The sequence below is a fragment of the Myotis brandtii genome, unplaced genomic scaffold, assembly GCF_000412655.1.
Source record: "Myotis brandtii unplaced genomic scaffold, ASM41265v1 scaffold39, whole genome shotgun sequence".
Classification (NCBI taxonomy): Eukaryota; Metazoa; Chordata; class Mammalia; order Chiroptera; family Vespertilionidae; genus Myotis; species Myotis brandtii.
Genome location: NW_005364953.1, coordinates 1,592,131 through 1,599,984, shown reverse-complemented (window position 1 = coordinate 1,599,984; position 7,854 = coordinate 1,592,131). Strand labels below are relative to the sequence as shown.

Genomic DNA, 7,854 nt, shown 5'->3' with positions numbered 1-7,854 from the left:
ATTAGGATACTTAATGTTTACAAAGTTTAACACACATGTCATAGCACATGGCATCATGCTAAGCACTTCACATAAACTGATTAATTTCCAAGGTTCAAACATAATTTTTCTAGGGTTCGAATATTGTTTTTAATTTTTATATATTTTATTGTGGTGACATTAGATTAATATGATTATATAGATTTCAGATGTACAATTATATAATACGTCATCAGTATATTGTATTGTGTGTTCACCACCCAAAATCAAGTCTCCTTTTGTTACCATATATCCTCCCTTGACACTCTTCTATCTCCTCTCACCCCCAAGTTTCCCTCTGGTAATCATCATACTGTTGTCTATGTGTATGAAGTTTTTTATTTTTATTTTTTTAGGCAAAAATTGATTTGGTCAAATAGCTGACTGATTGTAGTGCAACAACCAAGAAATTCAGGCAAGTTAGTCATTTTAATCAATCCACTATTTATCTTAGTTCTTATTAACTTGTTCAAACCTTCCTAAGCTGGTCAAGACAGTCAAAATGAATCAATGAGGTAGTTTGAATTCATCCATCCTAGGTTGGACTGTATAAACTAGTTAATGAACATAACAAATCTTCATCGGGGAGCAAAGGGCAAGCTTTGGCTGACATGGCTGACTGAATCAAGCACAGCAGTCACAATGGCTTGTCAAGTTTCATCCAGCCTTGGATAAATTAAGTCCATCTTTTAATTTGATTTATTTTGAATTATTTGACTGATCATTTTGGTTCAATTAACCAACCAATCTCATAGCTTCATAAAGACATATTTATAATGGGCTGCATTTATTTAAAGCTCTTAGAAATAAGGGACCATAGACATAGGTAGTGCATAAAGCAGTCTATGAACCTCTAAGATGGTCAAAGGAAATTATTACATGATTGAACCAAATGTGACACAAGTGTGACCTGGTTTCTTTATCTGCCCACATAGAAAAGACCCTGCTGAATAGAATTTACCCAGGAAAATGGTATTACACAGTAAAACTGCTTTGTTGGTCATCTCTCACTGCCAGTATAAAACCAAATATTCAAAGTAACATAATGGAAAAAATAATAAAAGAGAAAAATGGTTATAACTTCCTACCTGATCTCAAAAGATTTTATTCATAAGAAGATAATCCCATATCCTGTAGAAACATTAATTCAATTCATGTTCTACTCCTCTGAGGATTACAGTATAAATTCTTTACCCATTGCCTGGCTCCTGACCTGAATAAATTTCAAAGATCTTTTTCCCTCAAAGAAAAGCAAATTAAGATTTTTGCTTCTCCCTTAAGAGCTAACCATATCACTGTAGTCCAGAATGGTATCACAATGTATGCTGAATACCATAGATAGGCTGAAACACACACACACACACACACACACACACACACACACACACACACACCCCAAAACATCAGCTTTTTGTTCAAGGTTTTTGGTTTAGGTGAATAAAAGCTATTTGGAACATAATATCGACAAAAAGCAATCAGAGGCAGAGTGTGCAGATGCAGTTCTGCAGTTTTTCTATTTTGAGAATTCCTATGGTTAATGCTTAACCCCTGGCTGACATCTCCCTGCTATCCCACATTCTGCCCACCTGTATCTGAAAGTGAGAGTACACTATTTTTCAAACTGTGGATCAAAGCTTATTAGGGGTTGTGAAAATAAATTTAGTAGGAAAAGATCCACTTATTTTTCCCTTTTCTTTTTTTAGTGAAGCAGAATAGAGGAGAAAATATTAGAATAAATTGCCCACAGTAATGCTAGTATTATTTTATGAATTTTTGTGTCAGTTATGTGATCATAGCCTGTGTATGTGTGTATGGATATCTGTGTCATGTATGTGTTGTGTGTGTGTGTATGTGTGTGTGTGTGTGTGTACTTGGCCATATGTAATATACATATTTTTAATGAGCCCTGTGGTGGTAAAAGTTTGAAACACTGTTGTAATGGAAAATACATGAGTTTTACAGTCACACAAATCTGGATTCCAGAAGTATACCCAGGGCTGGAGGTGGAAGGAAGATTGATAGGAATGATCCTCCCAGGCAGGTAGAGAAATTATTTCTCTGACGTGTTTAGAATTACCATATCATGTTAATAATAGAAAAACTCCTAAAGTCAGTGTTATTACTGTTTTAAAATTCTTTACTGATGATGTACTTCCTTATTGTCTGAACCCAGAATATAGTACCTGAAACATGGTAGGTGCATAACAAATATTTTTCAGTAAATAAGCCTGAGATTTCTTTGGGCTCTTTTACTAGTCATATCATATAGGCTCATTTTGACTTCATGGTCAACACAGGCTTTCTATATTTTTTGTGCATGAATTTCTGAAAAGTCTTCTCTCAGTTTGCCTTTGTTCACTTGATTTTTGAGAAAACATAAGAATCATTATTAATTTGACTCTTGCCTACTTATTGTACCCTGTTCAATAATTTTAATCTTAATTCTGTCTTAACTTTCTTTCACAGCTTCATGAACTCTGGGGCAGAAAACAAAACAATAAGAAAAACAAAACAAAAGCAACCAATCATCAATAAAAATCACACTAAAATAATGACAACAAAATGCCTTTTATATCTTTATCTAAACATGACTCAGAACTAATTTAAACCAAATAAAATAAAAGAATGTGCTGCAAAAATAATATGAATTATAAACCTAGTATTCAGTTATTTTGCATTTAGTTCACTAATTTTTAATTGATAATTCTGTTGGCTGTCTATAAAATGAATTCTCAAAGATTTATGATAGCTCCTTTTGCCCTATCTGGTTGTACCCCAAATGTACACTTTCAGTTATAAAGGGCATGCCATAGTCAGCACAGAGTTAGCTACACTACTAGGCACTATTGATGGGGATCCAAAGGGCAAAAATGTGGTCTGTGCATTGCAGAGTGAATCAGAAGGTGTCTGATTTAGAGAGATTTGCTGAGATTATTTCCAGAAATTTAAGAATAAGCTGATTTAGTGTGGTGAGCAAAATATAAGATATGTAAATGTCAAATCACCATGTTATTTGTTAAACCCCTGAAGCTAGGATAATAACTATGCTTTAATAATAATTAAATAAATACAATAACTCACCTCCCCCCAAAAGTAAACTGACTTTTTTAGGATTTTAATTTATTTTTGTTTTATTTTATTTTTATCCTCACCCAAGGATATGTTTACTGATTTTAGAGAGAGGGAGGGACAGAGAGAAATATCAATATGAGAAGGAAACATTGATCCTGATCCTGAGAGAGAAACACTGATTGGCCACCTCCCTAATGAGCCCCAAATGAGGATGGAACCCACAATATTTTGGTATATAGGACGACACTACAACCGACTGAGCAACCCAGCCGGGGCGAGTAAACAAATTATTTTTAATCTTTTTTATTGTTTAAAGTATTACATATGTCTTCATTTTCCCTGATTGACCCCCCCAACCACTCCCACCCCCGAGGGCAAGCCCCCACTGCCCCAGTGTCTGTGACCATTGATCATGCTAATATGCATGCATACAAGTCCTTTGGTTGAACTCTAACCCCCCTCCCCTGCCATTTGTCTCTGGATCTATTTTTGTTCATCAGTTTATATTGATAATTATATTCCACATATGAGTGAAATCATGTGGTATTTATCTTACTCCCACTGGCTTATTGCGCTTATCATAATGCTCTCCAGTTCCATCCATGCTGTTGCAAATGGTAAAATTTCCTTATTTTTTATTATAGTGTAGTATTCCATTGGTATAGACGTACCACGGTTTTTTAATCCACTCATCTGCTGATGGGCACTTAGGCTGTTTCGAAATATTAGCTATTCTAAATTGTGCTGCTATAAACATAGGGGTGCATATATCCTTTCTGATTGGTGTTTCTTGTTTCTTGGGATATATTTTTAGAAGTGGTACTACTGGGTCAAATGGCAGTTCCATTTTTAAATTTTTGAGGAAACGCCATACTGTTTTCCACAATGACTGCACCAGTCTGTATTCCCACCAGCAGTGAAGAAGGGTTCCTTTTTCTCTGCATCCTCTCCAGCACTTGTCATTTGTTGATTTGTTGATGATAGCCTTTCTGACAGGTGTGAGATGGTATCTCATTGTTGTTTTGATTTGCATCTCTCAGATAATTAGTGACTTTGAGCATGTTTTCATATGTCTCTTGGCTTTCTGAATGCCCTCTTTCGAAAAGTATCTATTTAGGTCCTTTGTCCATTTTTTTCATTGGATCATTTATCTTCCTTTTGTTAAGTTGTATGAGTTCCCTGTAAATGTTAGAGATTAAACCCTTATCAGAGATAACATTGGCAAATATGTTCTCCCATGCAGTGGGCTTTCTTGTTGTTTTGTTGATGGTTTCTTTTGCTGTGCAGAAACTTTTTATTTTGATGTAGTCAAATTTGTTTATTTTCTCCTTAGTCTCTCTTGCCCTAGGATCTGTGTCTGTAAAGATGTTGCTATGACATATGTCTGCAATTTTGCTGCCTATGGAGTCTTGTAGGATTTTTATGGTTTCCCGTCTTACATTCAAGTCCTTTAGCCATTTTGAGTTTGTTTTTGTGTATGGTGTAAGTTGGTGATCTAGTTTCATTTTTTTTTGCATGTATCTGACCAAATTTCCCAGCACCATTTATTAAAGAGACTGTTTTGACTCCATTGTATGTTCTTGCCTTCTTTGCCAAATATTAATTTAGTATAATGACATTGATCAACATGAACATATAGGTTTTAGGTGTGGGTTTCTATGTTACAAGATCTGTATATTGTACCTTGTGCTCACCACCCAAATTCAAATCTCCTGTCACTTTATATTGAGACCCATCCCTTTTCCTCTTGCAATCCCTTTTCCTCTTGCAATCACCACACTGCTCCCCTCATCCCTTTTCCTCTTGCAATCACCACACTGCTGTTTGTGTTTATGAGTTTCAGTTTTATATCCCACATATGAGTGAAATCATATAGTTCTTCGCTTTTTCTGACTGACATATTTCACTTAGCATAATGTTCTCAAGGTCTATCCATGTTGTTGCAAATGGTGCTATTTCATCCTTTCTTATGACTGAGTAGTATTACATTGTGTATATGTGCCACATCTTCTTTATCCAGTCCTCTATTGCAGGGCACTTTGGTTGTCTCCATGTCTTGGCCACCATGAATAGTGCTGCAATGAACATAGGGGTGCATATATCTTTGTGAATACATGATTTTGAGTTTTTCAGGTATATGCCGAGGAGAGGGGTTGCTGGGTCCTTTGGTATTTTAATTTTTTGAGGAATTACCAAACTGCTTTCCATAGTGGTTATACCATTCAACCTTCCCACCATCAGTAAATAAGGGTTTCCTTTTTGTCTGCAACCTCTCTAACACTTGTTATTGCTTGTCTTTTTGATAATGGCCACTCTAAGAGATGTAAAGTGGTATCTCATTGTAGTTTTGCATTTCCTTAATTGCTAGTGAGGTTAAACATATTCTCATATATCTATTGGCTGTTCCCATGTCTTCTTGGGAGAGGTGTATTTTTATGTCCTCTGCCCACTTTTTGATTGGGTTGTTTGTTTCTTTGGTGGTGAGTTTTATAAGTTTTGTTTTTTTTTAATTATTTTGTTAAATATATTTATTGATTTCAGAAGAAGGGAAAGGGAGAGAGAGAGAGATAGAAACATCAATGATGAGAGAGAATCATTATTTGGCTGCTTCCTATATGCCTCACACTGGGGACTGAGCCCAAAACCCGGGGATATGCCCTGACTGGGAATTGAACCATGACTTCCTGATTCATAAGTCAATACTCAACCACTGAGCCATGCCAGCTGGGCTAATGAGTTCTTTATATATTTTTGAAATTAAACCTTTGTTGGAGCTACAGTTTGCAAATATCATCTCTCATCTGGTTGGCTACCTTATTGTTTTGTTGTCAGTTTATTTTCCTGTGCAAAATCTTTTTAGTTTGATATAGTCCCATTCATTTATTTTTAACTTTTCTTCCCTTGCCTTTGGGCTCAAATTCATAAAATGTTCTGTATGACCAAGATCTATAAGTTTGGTACCTATATTTTATCCTATGTAACTTATTGTTTAGGGTCTTATATTTAAGTCTTTGATCCATTTTGAATTAATTTTTGTACATGGGGACAAACTGTAACCCAGTTTCATTCATTTGCATGTGGCTTTCCAGTTTTTCCAGCACCATTTTTTGAAGAGATTATCTTTATTTCATTGTTTGTTTCTGTCTCCTTTGTTGAAAATTATGTGTCCATATACATGTGGCTTTAGAGATGGGTTCTCTATTTTGTTCGTTGATCTGTGTGTCTTTTTCTGGCAATACCATTCTGTTTTGGTTATCGTAGCTCTGTAGTATAATTTGAAGTCAGGTAGCATTATACCTCCAGCTTCATTCTTTTTTTCTCAGAATTGCTTTGGCTATTCTATGTCTTTTGTGGTTCCATACAAATCTGATGATTTCTCATTCTATTTCCTTAAAAAATGACATTGTGATTTTGATGGAGATTGCATTATTCTGTATATTTCTTTGGGTAATATGGCCATTAAACTATGTTGGTTTTTTCAATCCATGAACATGAGATATTTTTCCATTTTGTTGTGTTTTTTCTTTTAATAATGCTTTGTAATTTTCTGTAATAGGTCTTTCACGTTCTTTGTTAAGTTTATTCCTAGGTATTTTATTCTCTTGGTTAAAATTGCAAAAGGAATTATTATTTTTATTTCTTTTTCTGAAGCTTTGTGATTAGTATACAGGAAGGCAATGGATTTTTAAAAATTCTTTATTGTTGAAAGTATTACATATGTCCCCTTTTTCCCTCATTGATTTTTGCACATTGATTTTGTATCCTGCAACTTTACTGTATTTGCTTATTGTTTCTAATAGTTTTTTGGTGGAGTCTTTTGGATTTTCTATACACAGAATCATGTCATCCACAAAAAGTGACAGTTTGACTTCTTCCTTCTCTATTTGTACATCTTTTCTTTCTTTCTCTTGCCTTATTGCTCTGGCTAGGGCTTCCAGAACTATCTATTTATATAAAAACCCTGAGTGTAACAACCATCATGACCGAGGCTCCACCATCTGGAAGGAAGTCAGTCCTGCAGGGGTCGCCTTGGCAATGGCTGCACCCTCCCCAAGCTGTTTCCCCCAAGGGCGAGGTTTAAGGCAGGAACTGGCCCTTGGAGTGTGGAGGCACTGAGTCCTGGGTCATCTTGGTAACGGCTGCACCCTCCCTGAGCTGTTTCCCATGAGGCCTGTGGGAAGAACCCACTCTCGGAGTGCCAGAAGCACTCAGCAGCAGTCAGTCCTGGATTGCTGAGACAGAGGCCATGGCCTGGTAGAACTCTGGGTCTGGCCCAACAAGGGGCGTGGCTGGTCTTCAAACCAGACCCTGACAGTAGGGAGGAGGGAGCCCCATTCCTCACAGAATCTGCTGTTGGATAGCTTGCTGTCAGTGGCCTGCCAGCCAGGAACCCCATTCACCTGCACCCTGGACCCTGACAGGAGGGAGGAGGGAGCCCCATTCCTCACGGAATTGACAGGTGGCCAGCTTGCTGTCAGGGGCCTGCCAGCTAGGAATCCTATTCACCTGCATATCTGTATAAAGTTTTAATACATTATATTAGAGGTTGTGGTGGTACTGTTTTACCCACAGCGTCTATAGGAATTGCTGCAAATTTACTCCGTGGAAGCACCTTTCATTCCCAATATAAATTACCCATTCCACTAAATGAAACTTCAATTTCTAGACTCAATATAAACAGTGAAGTTGCTAAAACTATTAAAAAGGCCCAACTTATCATTATTGATGAATGCACCATGGCATCCAGTCATGCTATAAACGCCA

General features: G+C 36.5%; 1 long non-coding RNA gene across 1 annotated transcript in view; it reads right to left on the bottom strand.

Annotated features, from left to right (window-relative positions):
- Positions 1 to 2,341: 2,341 nt before the first annotated feature.
- Positions 2,342 to 7,854, bottom strand: part of LOC106727212 — an 18,480-nt gene continuing 12,967 nt past the window's right edge. Inside the window, exon 3 of the long non-coding RNA XR_001363387.1 lies at positions 2,342 to 2,352. This is a non-coding gene — a long non-coding RNA (uncharacterized LOC106727212). The remainder of the gene's footprint in view (positions 2,353 to 7,854) is intronic.